Genomic DNA, 26,908 nt, shown 5'->3' with positions numbered 1-26,908 from the left:
GCGTATGACTGTAGATAAATGTTATCCTGCTTTGCCTACGGAGTCGGAAAAGAAGGAAGAGCCAGTTGAGGATCCTTTAATGTCTTATCTCATGAAGTCGCCACCTCCGTACGTACAGGGTACCACAGCTGCAGCTCCTGTGGTTCCTGCCGTACCTATTCTTCCGCCTATTCTTCTTCCGCCTGTTCCTCAGCCTGTTCCTCAACCTGCACCCGTTCTTCCGACTGTTCCTGCTCCTTTGCCTGTTTCTGTCCCTACTGCTCCTCCACTTCCACATACTCCTGCTGCTGCTACTGCTCCTGTTTTGTTAACTCCTGCTGTTTCTACTGTTTCTACTCCTTCTCTTGTTAGTCCTGTATCGTACGCTTCTCCTTCTACTCGTTCTCGTAATTCTCCCCTTGCGGCTAGCTTCTTTCATTCGCTCGGGCCTGTTCATGGGTCCGCTGGTTCTGATGGTCCTCAGAGACGTAGTCAGCTTCCTGGAAACAGAGAACGTGTTGCGCTATATAATATGGCGATGGGTTGGATGGTAAACCCTCTTAGAAATCCACCTCGTGTTGTCCTTGAAACGTTCTGTCAGTTCAATATACCAACCCAGAGATATGTGTTTAATGAAATGTGCAAGTTCCTTCATGATCAGATAGTGGCCGATGCGCCTGACGAGGTGCTGACCGCCCTGTCTGAGCTTCAGCTTCAGTTCGCAAATGGACTGATAGTAGATACTAACGTTCGACGTGCTATTGAGCGGTTGCTGTCTTTTCGCCCCGCTCCGATACCTCATGCATTGTTTGTCGAGGATGTTGAACCATCGCCAGACGAGTCTGGCCAATATCCCATGCGTGAAGTTCCACCGGTTTGGATACCAGCCAATCCTAATGCTCAACCTCCGACATTGGCGCATTTCCAGAGAGTATGGATACATCTCCCATCGAAACGCTCGGAAGTGCTACAGGTGAAGCAATCTTTGCCTGACCCTCGCAAAAATCCTACAGGATATTATAAAGAATTATCGCAGCTCGTGGATGCTACGGTAATGAATCTTGCCGATATCGACATGCTGTTCGGCAATGTTGTACCGCAACCGGTATGGGCTAAGATTCGTCATGAAAATCATCCGAATGAATTAGGTGGTGCTTGGGCTGCCATTGTAGCGGCAGATGCTGGACAAGTGGCTGCTACTAAACCCGACCAGTTGATTATTGATCTCCCTCAAAGAATAATAACATTAATGAAAACTCTTATGCCAGCTATGAGGGTAAATTGGGATAAATTGTCGGCTTGCAAGCAGAAGAAAGATGAGAGTGTTTCCGACTTCTTTACGAGGTTCGAGGAAGCATTCATTGACCATAGCGGACAGGATATGGGTACCGAGGGTGGACAGCGATTGTTTGTGGATAAATTTGTTTCAAACTTACTGCCCGATTTGAGCAATAAATTAAAGAATTCGGAAAGTGCATGGGCCGTTTCCACTTCAGCTCAGATATTGGCTACAGCGCAATATTATGAGAATAGAGAGAAAGAAGAGAACGACCGTGCTGATAAAAAGACGAAAGAGCTAAAAACTAAAGTGTTGCTTCAACAAGCATATCCTCCGCGTTCAAATCAGAATGCACCCCAGCAGAATAGATCGCAGTCGCAATCGAATCGATCGCAGCCACGTAATGATTCCTCCTCCCAAAGATCATCGTTGGGGTACAATCAATGTGCTTATTGTAGACAGGAGGGACATATTAAATTCAATTGCCCTGTTTTGAATGAACGTAATAGTGGTAACTCATCTAAAGGAGGTCGTGGTGGTTCGCAGCAGGCATCACGTGGTAGAGGTCGTGGTACTCAGAATGATCGTTCTGATAACTCATCTAATAATAATAATTGTTTTGATCAACGTGGATCGTCGCAAGGGCGATCTGCGCAGTACAATGTAGACGATTATTACGTCGATCAGGGAACTGACGACAGTAATTACTAGGACAGCCAAAGACAAGGAGAGGGAGTGGTATCAGTTCCGGTTGATCAGAGAGGGCCTTACGTCGCAGTTGCTACATCGGGCGTCGTTGAGCCTTTTCTGTTGGACACTGGTGCAGCGAAAAGTTCTATTCAGCATTCGAAACTCCCTGGCGCACCTTTGTCTGGCTTAACAAATGTTTCCGTAGGATTCTCTGGCGCCCCCGTTAGCAATCCAGTTTCGCGCCCTTTGCCCCTTAAAATTGGGCCACGTGAGCTAGAAGCTCCATTGATTCTAACCACAGGTTGTGGTGAAAATCTTTTGGGCCTGGATTTGCTTAAACGTTTGTACGCAACTTTGTATTGTTCTCCTGCGGGTGTAAAGCTTACGTTAGGAGAAAGGGTTGTCTCTCCCATGTACTTGTCTCTCGACAAGCTCCCACCGGAATTGAGTTCTCTTCCTGCGTCTTTGTGGGCAACGGGTCCGAATGACGTGGGCCTACTTGATATCTCGCCCTATGTTGTTCAGTTGAAATCTAATGTGCGTTTGCCACGTATTCCCCAATATCGTATATCCCTTGATGGTGAGCGAGCACTGTTGGCGATCATTTATGATCTGATCGAGAAAGATGTTATTGAAGAGACTCGGGGAAACGTGTGCAACAGCCCTGTGCTGCCTATTCTTAAACGTACTGATCCTTCAAAACCACCTGTTTATCGTTTTGTTATCGATTTACGGGAGGTGAATAAAATTGTGGTTCCTCAATTCCCTGTTGTGCCTGACATCACGGCGCTACTGACTCTGATTCCGGCTTCTGCATCGTGGTTTTCGGTGATTGATTTGAAAAATGCGTTTTTCAGCATCCCGATTGCCGAAGAGAGCAGGGACCTTTTCGGTTTCTCTCTCGGTGGACGTAGCTTCCGGTTCAAACGCGCTCCTCAGGGCTACTGTGAAAGTCCATCGATTTACAGTCAAGCCTTGAAGGGTCAACTGGATGCGTTTCAATTGCCGGTTGGTGCGGCCTTAATCCAATACGTCGATGACTTATTGGTGGCTGCCGATACTCAGGACATTTGCAAAATTGCTACGGTGTCGTTGCTGCAACATCTCTGTGAGTTGAATCACAAGGTGTCACCTACTAAACTCCAATATTGTTGTCAAGAAGTAACCTATCTAGGTCACTTATTGTCAAAGGAGGGAAGGAGGTTGACCCCAGAGAGAATTGCAGCGATTGCACGAATGACTGTGCCAACAACCCAAAGAGATGTGCGTGCCTTTCTAGGTATCACGTCGTATTGCAGGCAATGGATTCCTAATTTTTCATTGCTAGCGAAACCATTGGTGGCTCTTACGTGCAAGGATGTTACAACTCCTTTACCATGGACGGAAGAATGTCAGAAAAGTTTTTCTGACTTGCGTGATTCATTGTGTTCGGCTCCTGTGTTAGGTACTCCTGACTACAGTAAGCCGTTTACATTATATGTTCACGAGAGAGAAGGTTGTGCTTTGAGTGTCTTGACGCAACCTTTTGGTGGTAAGCAGCGTCCATGCGCATATTTTTCCTTGACCTTGGACCCAGTAGCTAGAGCATTGCCGAGTTGTTTGAGAGCAACTGCGGCAGCTGCGGTCTCCATCCGACAATCAGCAGGATTAGTCATGGATAATATGCTTACGGTGATGGTTCCGCATGCAGTCGATACCCTTTTGAATCGAACGAAAACTCAGCACTTGACGAGTGCGAGGTTGTCTGGGTACGAGTTGACGCTCTTGGCAAGCCACGTTCAAATAAAACGTTGTAATGTTCTGAACCCGGCAACTTTGTTACCAATTAGCACAGAGTCAGATGAAGTAGCAGAACATGATTGCTACTTGAGGACTGAAGAGGAAACAAAAGGTCGAGTGGACCTTAAAAACACCCCATTGGAAGATCCGGATGGCACCCTGTATGTGGATGGGTCATGTTTTAAGTTGCCGAATGGCGATGTGACTACTGCTTATGCTGTTGTGACGTTGAATACGGTTGTTGAGACTGCAAGGTTGAATCAGAATTCTGCCCAAGCTGCAGAATTGATTGCTCTTACTAGAGCATGTGTGTTAGCGAAAGGGACACGTGTGAATGTGTTTACTGATAGCCAATATGCGTTTGGAGTTGCTCACAGCTTTGGACGATTGTGGAGAGAGAGAGGTTTCTTGACGTCGCATGGTACGAAGATTCAGCATGGCCAGCTTGTGAATGATCTTTTGGATGCATTGACGTTGCCTAAGCAAGTAGCGATTGTTAAATGTAGTGCGCATCGTAAGGTGACGGATGATGTTGGTCGTGGTAATGCGTTTGCAGACGAGATCGCTAAGGAGACTGCCCGGAACCTTAGCACTCGAATGTATGTGACGAGTTCGGTTAGGTGGCCTACAGAATCGAGCATGTGTGAGGACACTATCGAAAGTGTGAAAGAAATTCAGAATGAGGCCACCGAGACTGAAAAGGCGAAGTGGAAAGAAAGTACGGGAAAGTTGGATGCGAATGGTTGTTGGATTGATTTGTCGGATCAGAAAAGATGGTTGTTGCCTGATGCGTATGTGCTGGCCGTTGTGACAATGGCGCATGGGTTAGCACATATCAGCGTGAAAGGTATTTGTAAATTGTTGTCTCCGGTATGGAAGAATGATGGTATCACGAAATGTGCTGAACGTTTGGTGAAGAATTGTATGGTGTGCATGATGTACAATCCTGGCAAAGGAACCCCAACTCCTCCTGGCAGTTTTGCTCCCCCTTCGTATCCCTTTGAGGTGATTCAATTGGACTTCATCCATATGGAGAGATGCAACAACCTGAAATACGTTTTAGTTGTGGTTTGCGCATTCTCTCGATGGATCGAGGCCTATCCTCTCAAAGACAATACTGCTTTGTCTACTGCAAAGATCCTACTGAAGGAATATTTTCCTCGGTATGGAATGCCTAGAGTCGTGTGGTCGGATAACGGAAGTGAGTTTGTGGGTAGTGTGATGAAGAGTGTGTGTAAGGGCCTTGGAATTAATCAGAAATTCCATAGCGCCAATCATCCCCAGTCAGCTGGTTTGGTTGAAGGGTACAACGGCACCCTTAAACTAAAACTAGCGAAGATTCAGGCTACGACTGGTCTTTCGTGGCCTGACGCTTTACCTTTAGCATTACTGTCAACTAGGGCGACTGTACACTCCCGAGTAGGGCTTAGTCCCTATGAAATAGTGTTCGGCCGTCCTGCGAATGTGTGGGGGGTTCCTAGGCCAGGAATGTTTTCTGATCTTGAGTACCCAATGTTGATCGATTATCTACATGACTTGACTGCTAAACTGAGGTTAATTCACCAACAGGTTTACGACGCACTGCCGACGCAGACGGAGGGTCCAGGCCACCAGCTCCAGCCCGGAGACTGGGTGGTGACGAGAAATTTTTCACGCAAAAATAACCTAGACCCGAGGTTCACCGGACCCTATCAAGTGCTCCTGGCCACGAGGACTGCCGTTCGTCTCGAGGGACGTAAGAATTGGGTGCATGCCACCCACACTAAACGAGTCCCTATTCCTTTGCCGGCAGACCCGTGGGTAAGGAGAGGCATTGCGTCAACGGAAACAGAAACATTGCCGGCGTTTGTACCTTTTAGCGACGCACAGCCTGTTGGAGAATCCCCAGCGCAGCAGAAAGACACTGTTGAACAATTACCATTGAAAGACTCAAGACCAGAATACTCAACTGATCAGCAGGACGCTGTCTCTTCAACGGATCCTTTGTTTGACGAGCAGACACGTCTTGGGAAAACCCGATACTTTTTGCGATCTCGCACTAAGGACAAATAAAATATTTTGCTTTGTTGTATTGACAACTGCATAATCCCATTTTCCGTGATCAGTTTTGAACCTTCGTATTACTGTAAATATTCTTGTATATATATATATTGAGCTTCATTCCTTGTACTTTTTGCTTCCACAGTTGAGAGACTTTGTTTTTGCACATATACATATTGTGCATTAAAGGCCGTAGGGCCGCGCGCGTACTTCCTTCTGGATAGTAGGTCTTGACGCTAGGTTAAAGGCCGTCGGTTCCTGGGAACTCCTAGGGATTGACTATTGCTACACAGAACGAAGTGCGTCAAGAAACGTTGCGGACGGTCGTAGGGAATGGCATTCTCGAAGCTGAATGATGTGGAGGGAGCTCAGGTTCATCGATTCAAGCTGCAGCAACTCAGTCGTACCAAATGTTTCATATTCCAACTGTTTGTATTGTTTTTGACTGTTTCAGCATTATTGGCGGGTGGGGTGTATTACACAATGTCTTACTTCTTACCTTCTGCTACACCTACTCCTACTCCTGACCCTAAACTTACCTCTACTGTTTCTCCCCATTCCTTTCATATGTTACCGGAACACGAGCAGGCTAGACGTGTAGAATTCCGCAACAATTCCTTTATTCAGCTCCTTCATCAGCATCAGTTAGTGGTTAACACTACTAATTGTTGGGTGTGTGGGTTGATGCCACATACTACGGATAAGGGAATTCCATATCTGGTGTTACCGTATAGTTCCCAAGGGTCAGCTCGAGCATTTCAAACAATGTTTCGAAGCGCACTGGGTTTCCACCCCATTCGAGAACCACGTTCCCCCTACTCTGGTCCTACCTCGTATCAAAAACCTTTGTCGATAGCAATAGAGGATTTAGATAGTGATATCTATGATCCCTCGCTTATTCCTGAAGAAGAGATACAAGCCTATAGGGTCCTAAGTAGAGGTGAATATAGTGCGTTCACTAGCGAAAAGCAGCTTAAAAGCTCGCCTCCGATATGGGTCGTACCCCACACTGGTAATTTTTGTCTCATGGGTCGTGGCCGACGATCACAAGCCCGACTTGGAGCAAGTGCTTGCACTGAAAATTACATTCTGCCAATGTCCTCGTCCCCTGTGTTCCTGGCTGCCAAGGGTACATACTTTATCTGCTATGATCGTGCATATGCATGGTTGCCCGCCGACTTCATGGGCTCATGCTTCATTGCAAATCTGTTGCCTCCGACGTTCACTGTAGATGCCGATTATCACAAGACTAGAGTTGTGAGAGGCGTAATTAGCGAAGAGGATACTGCCGGTCAAGAGGCAGGAGACTTTTTCAAGGGTTTCCTCCCGTTTTGGGGACCTATGGTTAATAGTAGGAACCTGAGACAGTTGACTCGAGTGGTAGAATCAACAGCTAATATTACTGCCAGTGCCCTTGGTAATATCACCTCAGAACTTCAGGCGGAGAGACTTATGACGTTACAAAACCGTATGGTTTTAGATGTCATCTTAGCAGATCGAGGTGGGGTATGTAAGGTGATCCATTCGAGCTGCTGCATTTTTATTCCAGATAATGCTCCTACTGTCTATCAAGCCATCTCGAGGTTGCATAAGATCTCCGAATCCATACACGTGGATGTAGGGGATTGGACGCTACTTGGATGGTTTTGGGGCCTGATGTCGACTTGGGGTTGGAAGATTCTGATGATCATCGGAGTCGTTGTAGTGTTCCTGTTCACGTGTTGCCTTTGTGTGCAGTGTGGTCCTGCCTTATGTGGCCTCTGTGCTACAACGTGTATAAGACAACCACCTGTTACCAAGGGGACTCGATTGGACAGAGCTATGCTACAGCAACATCTCGATGGTTTGATGAATATCGAATATGATTCCGACTAGTGCTTGCCTACATGAGGGCAAAAGGAGCGTCTGAGGTTCCGTGACAATTGTAAGTGGTGCTTTCGACTCGCACGAATATGGTCGAGTCTGGTATCTATGAACCGCAAATGACGAGTTTAGTAAGCATGCGCAGTTTCGCTGTGCTAGCTTAAACCGTTCGTTTGTTATGTGGGTTTTTCATCTGTACCCACGGGTTCCATCTTAGATACGGCATCCATTTTGTCTCTTGCCCTCAAGTAGCCAGCGAACGGACGCTGTCCGCTTCGCGACCCTGGGACCCCCGAGATATTTGCGGAAGACACATGTCCTTTGTAAGTGTCTTTATGACGAGGGGGATGTTACTGTAAGGCAGATGGCGCCGCTCAAGGCTCATCTTGCCGCACGGACTTATTGTCTCAGCCGTGCATCTCATTAGGCACGTCCCTTTGATGCCTGTATCTCGTGTTTCCCGATACCTCCCCTTTTACACCCTTTCCGATCTCCCCACTGTCTCCGTCTTCCTCTGCACCTGTCTTTGTTCCTATTTCGATCTGTTTTACTGCTGATTGGAATTTGCTAATGGTGGGAAGATGGGTTTTTACAGTTGGGAACCGCCAAATGTTTCCGCACTAATGTTCCGGACCTCATGTGTTTCAAAGTGACCAAAGCGACCCCTCTGGGGGATGATGGTGGGAACTGAGTTGTAAACTTTTGTGTACCATGTTGCCTTATGGGTAAAAACTGTATAAAAGGAGCGATCCACAGAACCAATTTGAAGCAGTCTCCCCAAGTTGCACGTGGTGTACTTGTTGTGACTTCTGTGTTCCCTGCAGCAAATAAACCTTGAATCTTTGACGCCGAAGGAAGTGTCCCGTGTCTCTGTGATTTGTACGCCGGAGCAGGTTACCCACGAAGGTTTCAGGTGTTGTGCCCTGGCACCGCTGGGTCTTAAAGAACCCAGTCCTTCAGTGTGTCTTTGCCAGGAAACCAGACTTTGCTTCAGAGACAAGCCTTCATTTTGACGATCCCCTGGGGTCCACTGTGTGCAAGGTCGACAACCCTCTTTTGTAAGACTCGAGGAATCACAATAGTTGACCCTCACAGGACTATTCCATGTGACCCCTCACTCAAATCGCTCCGAACCCTCCACAGGTGTTGGCGCAACACTCTTTCTTAAGCTCCGGGCTCCATCTAGGAAGTGATGCCAGCTGCTGTCGAGCAGCGTCTTCTTCACTTTAACCAGACCTTCATCCGCCTTGGTGGCATTCCCCACCTCAATCAATCAATCAGGTGTTTGTTAAGTGCAACTACTCACCCATAAAGGTCTCAAGGCGCTGGGGAGGGGGGTTTACCAGGCTCCAGTCCATCGGGGGGGGTCTGTTGAAGAGCCAGGTTTTGAGGTTTCTTGGGAAGAAGCAGAGCGATGTCGTCTGTCTGAGGTGGAGCGGCAGGGCGTTCCAGGCTCAGGCCGCGAGGAAGGAGAAGGAGTGGCCTCCCGATCCGGTCTTTCTTGTGCGGGGAACCACAGCATAGGAGAGCTGGGCAGATCATAGGGTCCTCTGGGGTGCGTGGAATTTGAGCCGGCTGTTCAGGTATGCTGGTCTGGTGTCGTGGAGGGCCTTGTGGGCGTGGGTGAGCATCTTGAAGGTGACTCTAGCTTTGATGGGGAGCCAGTGGAGTGTGCGCAGGTGCTGGGAGATGTGGCAGTGTCTTGGCAGGTCGAGGACCAGTCTTGTGGCGGCGTTCTGGATGGTCTGTAGCTTGCGGGTAAGGTTTTTGTTTATTCCAGCGTAGGGTGCGTTGCTGTAGTCGAGTCTGCTGGTGACCAGGGATTGAGTGACGGTCTTTCTGTGTTCGAGGGGGATCCATTTGAAGGTCTTACGTAGGAGGCGGAGGGTGTGGAAGTAGGAGGACGAGACAGAGTTGATCTGGCTGTCCTCTTGGGTGAGCGCTACCGGGCATGCTTCTTGGGTTAGCATCCGGGCGAACTCTTCAGTGTATTCCTCTTTGGACTGTCCAGTCGGCACAGTCTTGACGGAATGTCTCGACAAGAAGTCATCGGGTTGTTGACATCCGGGTGGAACACCACCTCCAACCAGTAAGCCTGCAACTGAACAGCCCATCATTCAATGCGGGGAGGTGCCAGCATGCGGTGCCCGCAAAGAGGGGACACAACGGCTTGTGATCCGTCACCACGCGGAACTCGTGCCCAAAGAGGTACAGATGAAAGTGTTGGCACGCCCACTTGATCGGCAGCGCCTCTTTTTCGATCTGGGCATATCGCATCTCGGTGACAGTCAGGGCTCTGCTGGCGTAGGCTATTGGGATCCAGTCCTTGGCTGATGTCTCTTGAAGGAAAACGTTCCTTAGTCCCTCTGGACTGGCGTCCACGACCACTTTGGTGCGTCTGTTAGTCTGAAAGTAAGCCTGGACTGTCTTGTCCATTAGTGTGTCCTTGACGGCGTGGAACGCTGCTTCCTCTTTCCCAGTTCATTCCCACGGTGTTCCTGTCTTCGTCAGCATTCGGAGGGGCTCAGAGAGCGAAGCCAAGTTGGGGATGAAAAGCCCACAGTATGTGGCAATGCTCAGGAAACTGCGGACCTCCATGGGGGACCTTGTTCTTGGAGCTGCACGGATGGCTGTGGCTTTTTTCGGTTCGACTTGGAGGCCATTACGTGAAAAGATGTAGCCAAAGAATTCCACGGACCCCTGATAGAAGGAGCACTTGGCTCGGTGGAGGGTCAGTCCATTATCTGCTAGCCGCTGGAGCGTGTTCCTCAGATGCACATGATGGTCTTCTAGGGTTTTCGAGTACACTAGGATGTCGTCACTCAGGTTGATAACTTTGGATTCTACATACATTTCTGATTTGTCTTGCAATTATTTTACATGTATTTTGCATTTAAGTAAGTGCAAACGGACAGTCAACTTCAAGGGTCCACTCCTCATCTTTAAGTCTGACACCTGTAGTCAAAAGACCGCTTAAAATACCCGGACTCACGGTGGACTTTGGGTCAGCCCACTGCTTATCACTGGTTGGGTTTCTTGTCCGTTTCATTTGTTTTCCTTTTATTTGATGGCTTTGGGTCAGCCCACAGCTTATCATTGGTTGGGTCTCTGTTAGAAATGGGGTTGCCAATTCTACGGGGGGTAGCATGAAGCAGAGCGGGCAGGCCAAACTCCTGAGGACATGTGTGAAGCATCCACGCAGTACCCACAGACGACACACTAGGCACACCAGAAAAGAGACACAACACCACTTCTGGTTGGAAAAAGAATAACTTTTGTATTAGGTCCAACCTGCAAAGGTAAAACACAGTAATGCACAGTAATCACAAAAGGGTGCCAACGGGCGCCAGGGCAATGGATACCAGGGGGATTATTTACAAGGAAAATGGGAAAAGTAAGAAAAAGGTAAGTAAGTCCATTAGTGTCCAGGCTGAAATAAAAAAGAACGTTATCAATTGGCATGAGCACAGGGTCAGTATTGCAGGGCAAACACAGGCATTAATCCTTGGCATCACCTTAGCAGTAGGCTGTAAGCGTAAAATAAAACATTAGGCATAAACACAGCATGACTTGTATTAGCACCTCCTGCAAAACGGAATAATAGGCACGCAATACTAACATCTGGCCTAGGCAGGCATTATCACATTTAACATTGGCACCATCATATAGGCAGAGCACAGGACCTACAAACCTCCCTTGGCATGAACCCATTAGGTGAAACCTATGCGGCGGTATATAACTCACTATACCTCAACAGCCCAGAGTATAGGAACAGAGAGGCACAACTTTAGCAGTAGCACCATTGCCCATGAATGCAAGGAAAACATCAGCAGAGGGACATCTGGGCATCCTCCTCAACGTGGGGGCATCATTCAATAAATCAACCCTAGGCAGATGTTCTGCCAATGCCCAGTTCAGGAGCCTCAGTCCCCTCCGGGCCTCTTCAGTTTAACAGGGGCCAACGGGTCCCGACAACAGTTTCCAGCCGGGCAGACCAGCCTCCGTGGCAGCAAAACACCAGTCCTGGGGGCAGGCACCGATCCTGTGCCCCGACACACCCCCAACCCACTGCAAGCAGCCCCACTCACCGGGTACACTTGACTCTCCTTCTGCCTCCTCGCGGCCACTTCGGGATTTTGGGCAGGCGGGGCTCTCCCCTCCAACACGGGGGCCCCACCAGTAGCACCTTCTGGGAGGCTCTTTGGCTGCAGGCAGCAACTCCTCTTTGCTCGGGTCCGCTCCTGGGAGCCCGGGACTTCTCAGGCAGCACGCGGGGCTCTCCCTACCACCTGGGAGCCCCGCGAATTACTGGCGGCGTTTCTCCATGGGCGGAGGCGGGGTAGGCACCTGCAGCGCTTCTCATGCACAGCGCTTAGAGGACGTAGCGCTCTGGGGCCCCACAGTCTCTTATAGGTCAGTGCTGTGAAATGACAGTGCTTCCAAGGGGCACAGCGTTTCCAGATTATAGCGTTTAGCAAGCGCTATTCATCCAGGGCTTCACAACAGTTCAGGCAGTAGCCCCTCCAGCCGGTTAGCGCTTCGCAGGGCACAGCAGGCTACAACAGTCCTGGGCAAGGATAGCGCTTTGCAGGCACACAGTGCTTCTTATAGGCACAGCGCCAGGGGGGCGGACAGTCCCAGCAGCAGGCCCCAGGGTAACTCTTCTCACCTCCTGGGTGGTGGGGGTCGAGTCCAAGGCGCTCCTTCCCTTTCAGGCACTTCTGGGCGCAGCGCTTGCGTGGCGCAGGGTCCCGGTACTTCAGTGACCTAGGGGGGCCCTCCTTCATGGGCCTGGGGGACAGAGCAGCAGGCACTACTGGGCCAGGTCAACAGTCAGTGGGGGCTTTATCAAAACAGAGCGGTAGGCTGACACCCTCCTCCACTGCAGCACGGCCATCATCCTGATCAGCAGCTTGAACTCCTGAAGTGGGGCTTCCACTAGCCCTGGGGACAGTAGAGGGGTGATGAATGGGTGAATTGTGGAAGGTATTCTCGTTGCATGGATCAACTGTTTATTGAGTAAACTTGAAAGACCTCTGTCCGGCTGGACATGTCGCTCCAAATATAGATTTGATTCTGTCTATATTTATTGCCTCATATATTTTTGAATGCATGGGACCACTGTTGTTCTAAAAAAAAAAAAAAATGGGTGCAGGGTCCAGCACACAGGCCCAAGTGGTGGTATCCCCTGGCAGCAGGTCCCCTCACGTTCCTGTCCCAGCTCTGTCTCTGCAACTGGTGACACATCACCCTTAATTATACCGCCTTCCCAGACAGTGCCAGCAGCTTCTGTAATTCCCTGGGGAACTGGTTTGAACTGGTTCAGGGGGAGGAGTAGAGAACCCTGGGTGCCAGGCTTTCCCTCCAAATGCAGGGATGGCTGGGTACCTAATGACTAGACCGCTAACCTACTGCAGTCAGGTGGCACAACGCACAGCCATGGCATCCATTTTAAAAATAGCATTTCATCAGGGTACATTTCACACCATGGGGGAAAATAAGTGTACACACCATTGCATGACAATATCACATTACAAAGGGCATCTCATACCTCACATGGCCTATACAGTGACCTTTACCATGGGGGAGACATCCTAAATTAGGGGGGTGAAAGGCGAAAAATTTCGGGGGAAAAGGGCTAAGTCCAGCAGTCTCCTATCCGTTTCACTTGTTTTCTTCTTATTTGATTGCTTTGGGTCAGCCCACTGCTTATCACTGGTTGGTTCTTTTATCAGTTTCATTTGTTTACTTCTTATTTGATGGCTTTGGGTCAGCCCACTGCTTATCACTGGTTGGTTCTTTTATCAGTTTCATTTGTTTACTTCTTATTTGATGGCTTTGGGTCAGCCCACTGCTTATCACTGGTTGGTTCTTTTATCAGTTTCATTTGTTTACTTCTTATTTGATGGCTTTGGGTCAGCCCACTGCTTATCACTGGTTGGTTCTTTTATCAGTTTCATTTGTTTACTTCTTATTTGATGGCTTTGGGTCAGCCCACTGCTTATCACTGGTTGGTTCTTTTATCAGTTTCATTTGTTTACTTCTTATTTGATGGCTTTGGGTCAGCCCACTGCTTATCACTGGTTGGTTCTTTTATCAGTTTCATTTGTTTTCTTCTTATTTGATGGCTTTGGGTCAGCCCACTGCTTATCATTGGTTGGGTCTCCTGTCAGTTTAATTTGTTTTCTTCTTATTTGATGGCTTTGGGACAGCCCACTGCTTATCATTGGTTGGGTCTCCTGTCCGTTTCACTTGTTTTCTTATTTGATAGCTTTGGGTCAACCCACTGCTTATCACTGGTTGTTTCTTTTGTCAGTTTCATTAGTTTTCTTCTTATTTGATGGCTTTGTTCCCTCTTGTGTTTATCATACTTTTGATTCGATGGCTTGTACCCTCCCACTGCTTACTTTCGGAGTAGTTCATGTGTTTACTTGCTCTCTCCCAGGTGTGCTTCTCCCTGCTTCATTGACACACCCCCTTGCTATTTTAGTGTTGCTCTCCCTCCCTGAGCCCACCTGTCCTGCTAGTCGATTTTTGTTTCAATACCACACATTGGTGCTTTCACCTGGTCCCCGCCGCCGCCACTCAACGTGTTTAATGTATTCCTTGATTTCCCGACCCTCCCCCACTCCTCCTAATTTACTGGTTCAAGATATATGTCCATCAATTAAATAAGGGCAACTACCCCAGGTAACTTGGGTTCTGTGCTCATAGGGTTTTAATATATCTAATGCAGTAAAACATATTCATCAAACTGCTAATTATTATAAATGAATGTCTTTTGTTATTTATTCAAGAAATTCCACATGTATTGTTTTTCTTCAGGGGCGGGTCTAAAGAAAAAAGGAACAATTGTACAGGAATGGTATAAACCATACTACTTAAGTTGAATTTGCTTATATACATTGTAATAACATGAACAAGTGATGGCTGCGAACATTCACATTTAAACAACTTCCACGGTGAGACACGTGTCTATCTCTACATAGATCAGCACAAAAGAGGTGAAACTGTTAAAAAAAGAGCTGTGGGAAAGACAGGACCATCAAGCAGAACCTTACGGATAATGTGGTGAAACACCTAATGTCAAATAGTGCTTTGCAATGCAGCTGCTACCGATATACCAACTCCGCGACGTGCCAAATGTAAAAACATGAGGACCCACGAAATACGCTGTCTGCATAGGAATGCTTTCGCTCCTCTCTCAGGGGCAGATTCACAAGAAACTGACGCATCTGCACAGATGCGTCAGTTTCCCCTTCGCCAGCCTGCGATACTCTTGCGCCGTATTTACAATACGGAGCACCATGGCACAAGGACTGACAGATGTGTCAGAAATTCTGACACATCTGTTGGCCCAAAAGTCACGCATTGCTGGAGTTGAGTCGCAAGCACGTTGCAACTCCAGCAATGCATGTTGAGGCCTGTACTTATTGTACTGCGTCACTCCTTACACCTGCTTCAAGCAGGCGTAAGGTTTTGACGCAGCGTCGTGCTAGAAATTACCAGCTGCGACAAAGTGCAAGAAATTCATAATTATTATACGTGTCGTAATAGACTGTAGTTTAAACGCACAATATGCCATTAAGTGTTTCCCACAAGATACTGTTGAGTAGTGCAATGCAGGTGCATTATTTATCCTTGATATTCTAATTGTTGTAGCATTTCAAGTTTCAATACTTCTCCGTCACATCAATGCAGACATGCTGTGTTTTGATTTAGAGGTTGCTGTCCAGTTGGATTGCCTCAAGAATGTTGCTGATTGGCCACAAGAGGTTGGGTACATCAGCCCTCAACCAATGTGTTGTGCAGCACAAGCAAACACTTACTCGAAGTATGACCAGAACTTAGACGCTTTATACTATGCCTCATCTGCTATGTTTTACGATCATTCCTTTCACCTATGTGCTTTTCATGATGACTGTCTTTGCTATGGTCAAGTTCACTCTTAGTTCTTGAGGCCAGAGAGTCCGCTTTCTTTTCATTGTGAGAGGGCCCCACGCAGAGATTCCATGTGCCATTGTGGTCCTTCTTCCATGTTGCTTGTCTGCGCTGGGATCCTTGTCTATGTCGTTGGCTCTACTTGCCATTTTTTTTTATTATTTATTTATTTAATGCGATTTTATATAGCGCAGACTTTACCCGAAGGTGTCAGAGCGCTTTACATAAGAACCAGTTGCAAAACATAAGGACCAGGGATCACATGTGTTACATAAAAGATACAAACAGAAAAAAATTGCAAATGTACAAGATGTAAAGTCACACAAAGAAGAGACTGGTGATTACAGTTATCTCAATATACATAGGGAAGGGATACGAATGGATACACTCTAAGAGTCACATAGGAATGGTAGAGAGTACAATGGTCTACTGCATATACTAGTGATTAGAGTTGTCTCTATATACAGAAAAGCAGAGTTCCATTTAGTGGGGTCGGAGGGGGGATGCAGTCATAGCACCAAGGGAGGGACAGAGAAGGGCAGGAAAGTGAGACAAACGAGAGAGGGAAGCAGATAGTAATGAGTAAGACAGTGAGGAGTGTGTCAGAGGCAACAGGAGAGACAATAGAAAGGTCGCTAGGACAGAGGGGTGGTCAGAGATCGCTAAAATGGCGGAGGAGAAAGGTAGAAGAAGAAGCGAGTCATAAAAAGAAAATGGCGGGGAGCATAAAGGTCCAAGTCCGAAAGTCCAGGAAGAGGGCTGCCATAACCAGCAAGTCCGGAGGAAGAAAGGCAGTTCGCAGCAAAGTCACAGCCTCATCGTCCATCAGGAGCTGGGGTAGAGGAGTTCAATCCGGAGACCAGGGGTCAGGGAAGAAAGACCACAGGAGGCAGCAAAGTCTAAAACCAAGTTTAAAGGGAAGGAGGAGGGGGCCTCTTACCAGAGCCCAGTTAAACACGCTGTGGGGGGTGACGTTGTGCATAGGGGGCTCAGGGGCAGCTAAAAGCAGGCTCTTGCTGGTCCGTTAGTCCCGTAGTCTGCCCCCGAACTGACCTGGTGAGCTCCGGAGCTTCCCTGCAGAAAATGGCACCCGCCCGGGCGCTGAGCTGTTGGTGGTGGAGGAGCACGGAGCCTGGAGAGGTGCAGGAGCACTGGGCTCTCCGTGGCGGGCCGCTGGCTCGACTACATCATGGATACAGTGAGGCCCTGGTGCATGTTGATATTTGATCTCCGGAGGCTCTGAGGGACGCTCGCGCTGCTCCGGGGCTCCTTGAAGCTCGGCTCACAGACGCGGCTGAAGGCACTCGGGGTGCCTCGCCACCATGGTGCTGCAGACGGCGGTGACCCCCGGCAGGACTCACAGGCTCCTCTTCAAAATCCCCTACGGTTCGCTGCACCCCGGCCTCCGGCTCCCCCCGGGGGTCCCCAGGCTCGGCTCTCCCGGGCATGCTGCTCCCCTTTCTCCGTGCCCTTCCGGGAGCCGTTGGTCAGTCTGCAGCGGTCGTTTGTGGTGTATGTGTTTCCTTGAGTCTCGGCGCCTCCTTCTCAAGACCAGGCTCTTTGACGAATCACCATAAGCATCCGGCATCGAACGTACACTGAACTCACTTGGCCTTCAACCATACTCTGCGAGTGCTTAGGAGCCGCGTGCCCCCCTCCCTCTGGACACCCCTAGCAGCTTGGATGACAGGCATCCACTCTCTCTGTTTAGGCGGTTGAGCTGGGTCCCGCTAGCCAGCCTGGCACTCTTGCATCACCCCAGGGGCTTCAGCCGGGGGATTTTCTAACCGAGCAGGATGAGTCGCCCATTCAACCAGGGAGACCTCTTCCCTCTCTGAACCCTGTGACTGCACAGCAGCTTGAGGCCTGTCTGCTGAAACACATGGGGCCTCATTTATGAGAAGTGGTGTATCGCTGCATGAAAGCAGCGCTGCGACACCTCTCGGTGCGCCCTCTTTGAGACACGAATGATGCGTCATATTTACTGTATAACGTATCATGTCGCAAGGAATGACAGATACGTCAGTATTACTGCCGTATCTGTCGGCGCAAAAGTGGCGCATCGCTAGAGTTGTGTCGGAAACGTGACGCAACTCCAGCAATGTTCCTTTCACATGGGGCAATCTCCATGTGAAAGGATCTGCGTCACCCTTACGCCTGCCACGAGGCAAGCGTAATGTTTTGAAGAATTGGCGTCCTACAAGTGGCGTAGTGAAATCTCATAGATTTTACTGCACCACTCCTACGACCCTTTCTTACGGGGAAAACCCACCCTGCATACATAATACCTGACGCAGGTATAATTTAGCGCAGGGCTTTACAAAGTGACGCATCTGTCTAGATGCGTCACTTCGTAAATATGGCGCAACATGGCGCATTATTTACGCCGCCGCTGCATCACTAAAAGTGATGCAATGGCGGCGCAAAAGTGACGCAGGCCATCATAAATAAGGCCCACGATGTCTGGGGGGGTGCGACCGATGATCAATTAGTGACGACTGATGGCAAACGTTGTCTTCCTGCTAACATGGTCTCTTCCTGTGAAGTAACAATTTAAAATGCTAACTGTGCAAGGGACAGATGTTGGCATATTTTCGCTTTTTGTTTGTTATTCAGCTGGGAAGAGCGAAAGTCAGAGACTAGGCTGTACAGATTGTCCAACACTGTTTTGCATGTTTGTGACCCCCAGAGAGCAACACATTTATTTATAGGTGGGCAGTCACATTCACACAGTCGGGAAGGTGTGTATTTACACACCAATGGTACACAGATATTCATTGCCTCTCAGAAAGAAGCTTCATCTCTACCTCCAGTGTGTGTCAAATCTCGAAACCACCTTTGTGTAATACAGAAATGATGTTATGTGGGGGAGACATATTTAGTAGTGCACTTTGTGTGCACAGGGTTGGGGTCCTGTTCACACAGGTTGTAGGCAAGTATTTGCTGGAGTATGCACTTGCTCGACATTGTGCATACTGGGTGTGTGTCAAAACTTGCACATAACCCAGGCACCTACACACGCTGGATGTTTTGGCTGTGAGCGAGTACTAGCTCAGCTCTGATCACAATGTGTGTGATGGATTGTGTACATCCTCAGCCCTCTACAAGATGGTGTGCAAGTGGTGGCTGCACACTCACAGAAAAACTAGCAGATGTTTACTACTCAGCACTGATTGCACAAGGTGTGTGACTGATTGTGAACCATCGCAGCCTGCACACACCTGGTCTGAGTGCACACACAGCTATGAGACTTGTACACACTGTGTATGTTTGCAAATGTGTTCTAGCCCAGAGCAGCCCAAGCAGTATGGGAGCCTAAGTGTTCACTGCCCCAGGCCTGCACACATTTTATTTGCACAACATCATGAGGCCTCTGCAAGACACCTGCGTGTTGGACCTGGCCTTTTTTGCGAGTTTACACCCAAACCTTTTGCCTTTTGCCTCCTATTTTTCTGATCCTCTTTTTGTTGGCTTTAGGACTCTGGGAACTTTACTAGTGCTGATCACTGCTAAAGTGCTTATGCTCTCTGTCTAAATTGTATTGGTGATTCGTTATCCAGAATTGTCATATTTGATTTACTGGTAAGTCCCTAGTAAAGTGCATCACTATATGTGCCCAGGGTCTGTAAATCAAATGGTGGGCCCGCACCACTGGTTGTGCCATCCACATGGGTAGCCCTGTAAACTTGTCTCAGGCTTGCCAGTACAGTGTCTATGAGTGCAATTTTAAACTGCCATATCAATCTGGCAAGTGCACCCCCTTGCCAGGCCCTAACCTTCCCTTTTACTACATGTAATGCACCCCTAAGGTAGCCCCTTTGGCAGGGTGCAGTGTATGTGAAAGGTAGGACACATACTTTTGCGTTTTACATGTCCTGATAATGAAAGACTGCGAAATTCGTTTTTCACTTTTGCAAAGACTACCTCTCCCATAGGCTATGATTGGAGCTGCCTTGTAACATTTTACGATTGTAACTTTCAATTAGGAGCAGCTAGAGTTTTGAAGTTTGGACTCTCTGAGCTCAGAATTTAAAAACACATCTTTTAGTAAAGGTGGTTTTTAAATTGTGTGACATCATCTGCAGCATCCCTGAACTCCACTGCTGGGAGTTCTGACCTGCCTTATGGTGTCAAATCCAGTTCTGGGCTCTTGGAAGTTGTCCCCGCTGCAAAGATCTACTGGAAACCATCAAAATTGATGCATTGCCCTTTCAGTGCCTGTTTTTTAACGCAGTACTGTTGTGCAGGAGAAATTTCCATGCACCACTGCTGTGCAGTCGAAGAAATTGACTCAGTGCCTGTGAAACCCCCGCACTCACTTCGATGCCAGCCACGCTGTGTGGCTGAATGAATCGACACATTGTGGGACCACTTCTCAAGAAATTGACGCAGCACCTGTTTTCCGCCGTCGCATTGACCTCCAGCGCATCCGGATTTTCACGCATCGCACCTGTGCTCCAAGTTTTTCTGATGCATCACTCTCAGACCAGATCGGTCTTGGATTTCGATGCATCGCTTCCCCCGAAAGTCTGGATTAGACGCAACACTTCTTCTGCGTGCAGCAGAATTGACACATCGCCTACCCATGGACTCAGGAACTGACACTTCGTTCTATGGACAGAATTGCTTGAAACCGTTTACAAGACATATTTTGAGTTGTGTAGGTTGGATTTTTGTCATTTTGGGTCGTGTTTGGTTTAGATAAAGATACTTTCTTTTTGAAAACTGGTGTGGTGTCCATTTGTAGTGTTTTCACTGTGTTACTGTGTGTGTTATGTACAAATAATTTACACTTTGTCTCTGAGATAAGCCTGATTGCTCGTGCCAAGCTAGCAAGGGGGGTGAACAAGGGTTAACTGGGTGCATAACTTCATTATCCTGCCCAGAAAAAAGGGTCCCTACTTGGACAGGGTGCAAGGCACTGCCAAATAGAAACCCCCATTTCTAACACTGCGCAACACGTGTGTGTGTGTGTGTTGGCTCCACAACACACAAAGGGTGTGTGCATGACTCAGGATGTGAAGTATTGGAATATTTCATTAGTTCCCCCTAACAACTGCTTGTAAAACTGTTGCTATTTAATTTTTTGCCAGTACAGTGGAAAACATGCTGTCAAATGCCTCAATGTTTCCAATGCTTTCTTGAAGGAGAAACCCTCCCGAGGAGCGTGGGCCCCTCTCTGTGCTCACTCTCACAGTGCCAGGGGCAATGCAAGGGAAGGCTCACCAGAGCTGCTCTTTCATTTCCGGGTGTAGCCTTGACCTTTGCCCTCTGCTCTTTCCCCCTCCTTGGGTTTCCGGTGGGTGAATGCTGCCTGTGGAAGCTCTCTGGTTATGCGTGTTTCTCTTCTTACAAGCAACTGAAGAGACAGTGGATTAGTTGAATTATTTGGCATTATTATAGTTTTCATTTGATCAAGACTTGATACACGCACACACACATATTCTGTGAAAATCACAGTTAAAGCGGAGGTGTGGCAATAGCGCTAGGCAACTATCATCACTCCACTGCAATCAAAGGAACAAAAGTGAAAAACATTGTCATTTTCACCTCCAAGAGCTCTAGCTTTCACAGATGGGAGATCGATTGCATTGCAAACGCTTGTTTCACTGCCATTGGAAAAGGAGGCTACTGAGCTTGGCAGGCGCGTTGCTTATAGCGTGCATAATGCATTGCGTAACTGGTGAATTTCAAGGCTTTTTAGTGTTTTTGTTCACTGAACCATAAAAAAACTTTAAATATGTTTTGGGTGGATTTCTATATTTCGTATGATATGCAACATTCCGCTGCCATTGAGCTTTTGCCGCTGTGTAAAGCCTTTGGCCAAGCTCTCTGCCCTGTCCTAGCCGGAGCCCAAGCATCCGGTCCGCACAGCCAGGGTTGGTTCGCAGAAGGGGTTGAAACAGCCTGTCTAGCCCTCCATAAAGAGAGTGTCTGGGTCCGAGGGAGTTTGCAGACCCTGTGGCCGGGTTACACGAACTCTAAAGGCTTTCTAGGTGAATATTTGACATTACAACGCATGCAAATACAACACATGCTTTTTCAACGCAGTATTTACATCGCATCTACCATTACATTGCATGATTTTACAACGCATGCCATTACAATACATTTTTAAAAACTACCATTACAACACACACCATTACAACGCATAATACTTTTAGGGCAACAGTAGGATAAGTGTTGGATAGAGTAGGGGTAAAAATTACTATTCCCACTCCAGTGAGTGCAACAGTAGGGAAAGTGTTGGATAGCGTAGGGGTAAAAATTACTATTCCCACTCCAGTGAGTGCAACAGTAGGGAAAGCGTTGGATAGCGTAGGGGTAAAAATTACTATTCCCACTCCAGTGAGTGCAACAGTAGGGAAAGCGTTGGATAGCGTAGGGGTAAAAATTACTATTCCCACTCCAGTGAGTGCAACAGTAGGGAAAGTGTTGGATAGTGTAGGGGTGACAATTACTATTCCCACTCCAGTGAGTGCAACAGTAGGGAAAGTGTAGGAAAGTGTAGGGGTAACATTTACTATTCTCATGTACCCCAAAACCAATACCCACCCTTACACTTTAAAAAATTCCACTACTGATCTTATAATGCGTTGTAATGGTATGCATTGTAATGGTATGCATTGCAGTGGCATGCGTTGTAGTGACAGACGTTGTAATGGCATGCATTGTAATGGCATGCGATGTAAAGGCAGTTGCGTTGTAACAGTTGGTTGTAAAGTTAGGTTGTTGTAATGAATGCGTTGTAATGGATGTTTCCCTTTCTAGGTTTGCAAACCCGGTCACAGGGTTGTCTTCCATGGACTTGAAGAGGACGGTGGCAGAAAAAGATCTCTTATCTGATCACTTTTGCATAATATTTAACTTTTGGCTTCTCAAACTGTCTTTAAACTTGGGTTTGAGGACTCAGGTTCATAAATGTGGGTCCTAAAGATGGATTTGAGGACATTTGAGGGCTCCGTCTTTGCGAACCCGCCTTAAAAACAATTTGTTAGGAAAATAACTTTACCCCAGAGTGGTCCCTCTCCTTGTGATATAGGAGGGTTGGAGGAGAGAACATCTTCTTTTTCGGTCAGTCAGTAACAGCTGATGCGCCAGTGGACCCACCTTTGGGTCTGCGGACCCAGACCGGACAATGGGATAAAGAGCTCTGACATCCTATCACTTGTGTTTATATATTACATTGGCTCGTGGACAGTTTGAGGACTTAACCCCTTCGCAGCTGGGCAAATTCCCATGCTGTGCTGGGAGGCGGGGGGCGCGCACAGCGCCCCTGTGCTCATGACAAGGTCAGCTCGTCATGAGCCACGGCGGCCGTGTGCTCATGACGAGCTGAGCTCTTCATGACCACAACCGTTCCTTTAGAACGTTCGCACAGCAGGGGAATTAGCCCAGAGTGCGAGCGTTCTAAAGGTCATGACGAGCTCAGCTTGTCATGAGCACACGAGCACTGTAGCTCATGACGAGCTGAGCTCGTCATGCGATTCGAAGGGGTTAAACGGCCAAGATAGCTCTACATTTTTACTCTTTAATACGCACATTTTTAACCACTAATATCTGAAAAATGACTGAATGGGTTTACACCAAACCACAAAAGCATGCTTTCTGAGTGAAAGTCTTGCTTCGTGCCAAGTTTGGTGTAAATTGGCTCTGCAGATTTTGTTATAGCAAAGAGCAAAATATCCTATGGGAACCAAAGTGAGAAATGCAACTTTTTGACAAACCCATAACCTTTCCCCATGCACGCATCTCGCCTGGTAAGTTGACCATCATCCTCATTTACTAGGGGTGTGCAACATTTTGTGCAATCATCAAATGGGACCAAAGGTATTAGTTACAACAAAATATATTTTCATTGGCAAGTACGGCTGAAATATAATAACAGAATTGCTACATCAACTTTATTTAATAGACGCTTGGAGTCATGGCTAATCACAAGGTTCAAAACAAAGATCCCAATAGGCCTGAATGGTGATGAAGAGATGTATGTACATTTATAAACAACAATGTTTAATAAAGTATGACTCTTAGCCCCCAAGAAATGAGCTAAAAAGACAGCATCTGCATGTCCAAAGACTCTCAGAGTGTATAAAATATAAAAATGCATATCCTTGACTATGTGGTACGTACGTGTAAGCTTGCCAAAGTGTACAATGGACGTATATTATGTACTAAAACAATCAGTTGTTATATATGTATATATATGTTGTAGGGCACTCAGCCCGACAAGATCTTATACCTAAGATTTGATAATGCGAAAAAAGTGGGAACTATACCCACTATAACCACACAGTCTGACACTCAAGTGGATAGACACTAAGTCTGAGTAGAGAAAATAATGTCAACAACATTGGTGTAGCTGATCAGGGGTATTCACTTTAAAGTATAACTAAAATACTGATTGATGACTCATAATGTGTGAACACATCTACACGCTTGGAAAAGTATAAACTGTAACAAAACAAAACATAAACAACACCCAAACAAAAACCAGTGTTGTGTAAATAGAATTTTTAAATATGTAACATTTTGTACAATACACACGCTTTATAAACTACCTATCCCATAATGCACTATTATTGGCTAAATGGAATTTTGTATAAACAGGAAAAAGCAAAGAGGGACTACTGCCATGTACCGCGATCAAGACCAGTTTGGTCAAAACGCGTAGGTGGAGTAAGGATGGCTCAATAAATTAAAAGAAAATAACCGTTTGAAACTCAATGACGTTCTCCAGTTAGGGTTAGGTCAACGAGCCACAATTCTCACAACAGCCACGCAAACCATAATTCGCACACCAAATGCAATGCTCATGACCTCACTCACAACGCAAAAGATCACTTCACAAGTGGTGTATATGGCCCCCTTGGTGACATGATATATGTTGTTACCGTTATCAATGCTGCGACTAATAGTACAGTATGAATTCTTTGTGTATGTGTTGTACTGAAGGATGTGTTGTTAGGGTTTCTCACTTATGGTATATATTTTGTGAGATCATAAGCATTGCATTGGGTGTAGTACAAGTTATGGTTTGTCTGGTGCAATGCCTCTTCTTAAAGGGATTTTTCTTTGTTACATTTAAAATTCTAACATAGTATTTGAAAAATGGGATCTGAAAGCTTTTTTTTGCAATGTTTTCACAATCTCTTTATGAGTCAGGTGACAGGCGCTGACCGGGCTCAGCCGTATCTGAAGCGCCTACCTGGATTTTGATCACAACAATTGGAACTACGACGCCCAGAATGCCTGTAGGGGAGGGGCAACGTCTATTTCTTCCAGCAGCGCACAGGCAGAGGTGCGCGTAATCTGTTGTAGCTCCAGTTCTGCTTCGTATCGAGTCTCACGCGGGTTGCGTGGAGGCTCTCTTTCTAGTTCAGCATTGGAGTTTTTCTTCGGATCCTCTCAGTGAGCTAGGTCAGCGCGTCTCCTGGGATTCTTTTGTGCGTTCCTCGGAGCTCCTGTGGTGAATCATTCGGGACTGTTAGGTGGGTTGTTTTCACCATCCCCCTTTGCCTGATTCGGTGGTGATGCCGATACCTTTGCGCTGAAGGAAGCGCTTATTCGGCAAATACAATTCTGGTTGGGATTTTGCGTTGACGTAAACGCTCCCGACGGTAGCAGTGATTTGTTTTCCTTTTAGACTATCCGCGCTGAGGGAAGCGGTTTGGTTTAAGGACCCACGGCTGAGTGGGAAGGTATCTTTCCGTGGCCAGGAAAAGACTGTATTTTCCACTGGATGTTTATATCGGATTTGATCTGCTTTCTTTCACACTAAAGGAAAAGACATTTGAGATTGGATTATTGAATACTTCATGGAGTAAGACGCTCCCTGCATTGGACCCTGAGTTTATTATTTTTCCTTGGTCTTGAGTTTGGTCTTCTACTCGATATTCCAATTCCTTGTGGGCTTGTTTCTAAGGCAAACGTTGGATGAGGAAAGAGGCAATTTCGTTGGATGCAGAAATTATATGTTTGGATGTTTGTTTATGTATGCTTGTTATACTCTTCACGTTTTGGTGATGTGTGTGTGTGTGTCGAGAGGACTCTGTAATATTGTGGTTTATCGTTGTAGGAATGCTTTGAAGATAGAAGCTGATTTCCCCTGCGATTTATGTTATACTTCAGAATCCCTCGGACAGTGGACAGGTACTATCGAGCTTTAGCGAGAATATATGAGAGTAGTAAGATTAACAGGATATGTATTAAAACTGTGTTCTTTTGTTGCAGGTATCTCACTTCCGTGGGTCCTTCCCTCAAACATTATTTTCCCTCGCCTGACTACCTTACTACTCTGAGTTTAATCATCCAGAGTTGGGGGAGTCTGAAGGTGGACCCCTTATTAGCATCACGCGGAAACAGAGGAGTGGCCTTGACGTTGACATCAGGAGCTTCTGTGAGGGTGTTTGTCTTTGGAAATGTCCCTCTTCCAGCAGCCATTACAGTTACCATTGTAGCCAAAACCAATCAGGGCCCGGATAATGTATGGGGGCAGTGTGTCCATTTGTGCCAAGTTGTGCCTTTAAGTAAGTGTGCCAGGCGCAAACAGGGCAGGTGCGCTCTACACAATCAACGCCCTGCCCTCCGGGCAGCCACAAACTCGGAAAGTGCAGGTGACAAAGTGCTCAGTGCAAAATGCAAACTGTGTCAGAGAGCCCCGTTCTGTCCTTCCCAATACATGGCTATCTCTATTTCTGGGTATTTATAGCTGTTGGTGTCGGGCATCACTGGATACAACTGTTTGACGTCATTTTCTCATGACCTGCATCTAGAATGTGTTTTATAGCATGTCGTATGTACCCACCCTTTAGTGTTGAGCACCGGGTTTGTTTTCAGCTTGAACATATCCAGGTTCCTCCCTAGAAGAACAAAGGGGCATATTATCAAGGAACGGCGTAAAAATTATCTCCGCTTTAGCGGCAGAAAACTGCTGCTAAAGCGGCAATAATGGGCTTGATAATACGCGCTTGAGAATTCCAATAGAAGCCCATGTTCACAGCGGAACATAAGCTTCTATTGGAGTTCTCAAGGGCACATTATCAAGCCCATTATCGCCGCTTTAGCGGCAGTTTTCTGCCGCTAAAGCTGTGAATATTTTAACTCTGTTCCTTGAAATATACCCCAAAGTGTGTCAGAAGAGAGTTGCGAAGTGCGCAACAGAAAAGAGGAAGAGACACGTATGGCCAAGCGGCAAGTCAGCCATTTGCAACAGAATCCCACTTCATACCAGGCTTGCGCCACCCTCTTGCTTGGACGCTTTGGAAAACACAGGTCCCTCTAAGGAACACTTCTACCATCATCGGGGGCATAACTTCAGGGGGGTGTTTGGGGTGT

The sequence above is a fragment of the Lissotriton vulgaris genome, chromosome 7 (genome assembly GCF_964263255.1).
Source record: "Lissotriton vulgaris chromosome 7, aLisVul1.2, whole genome shotgun sequence".
NCBI lineage: Eukaryota > Metazoa > Chordata > Amphibia > Caudata > Salamandridae > Lissotriton > Lissotriton vulgaris.
This window is presented reverse-complemented; position numbering follows the sequence as displayed.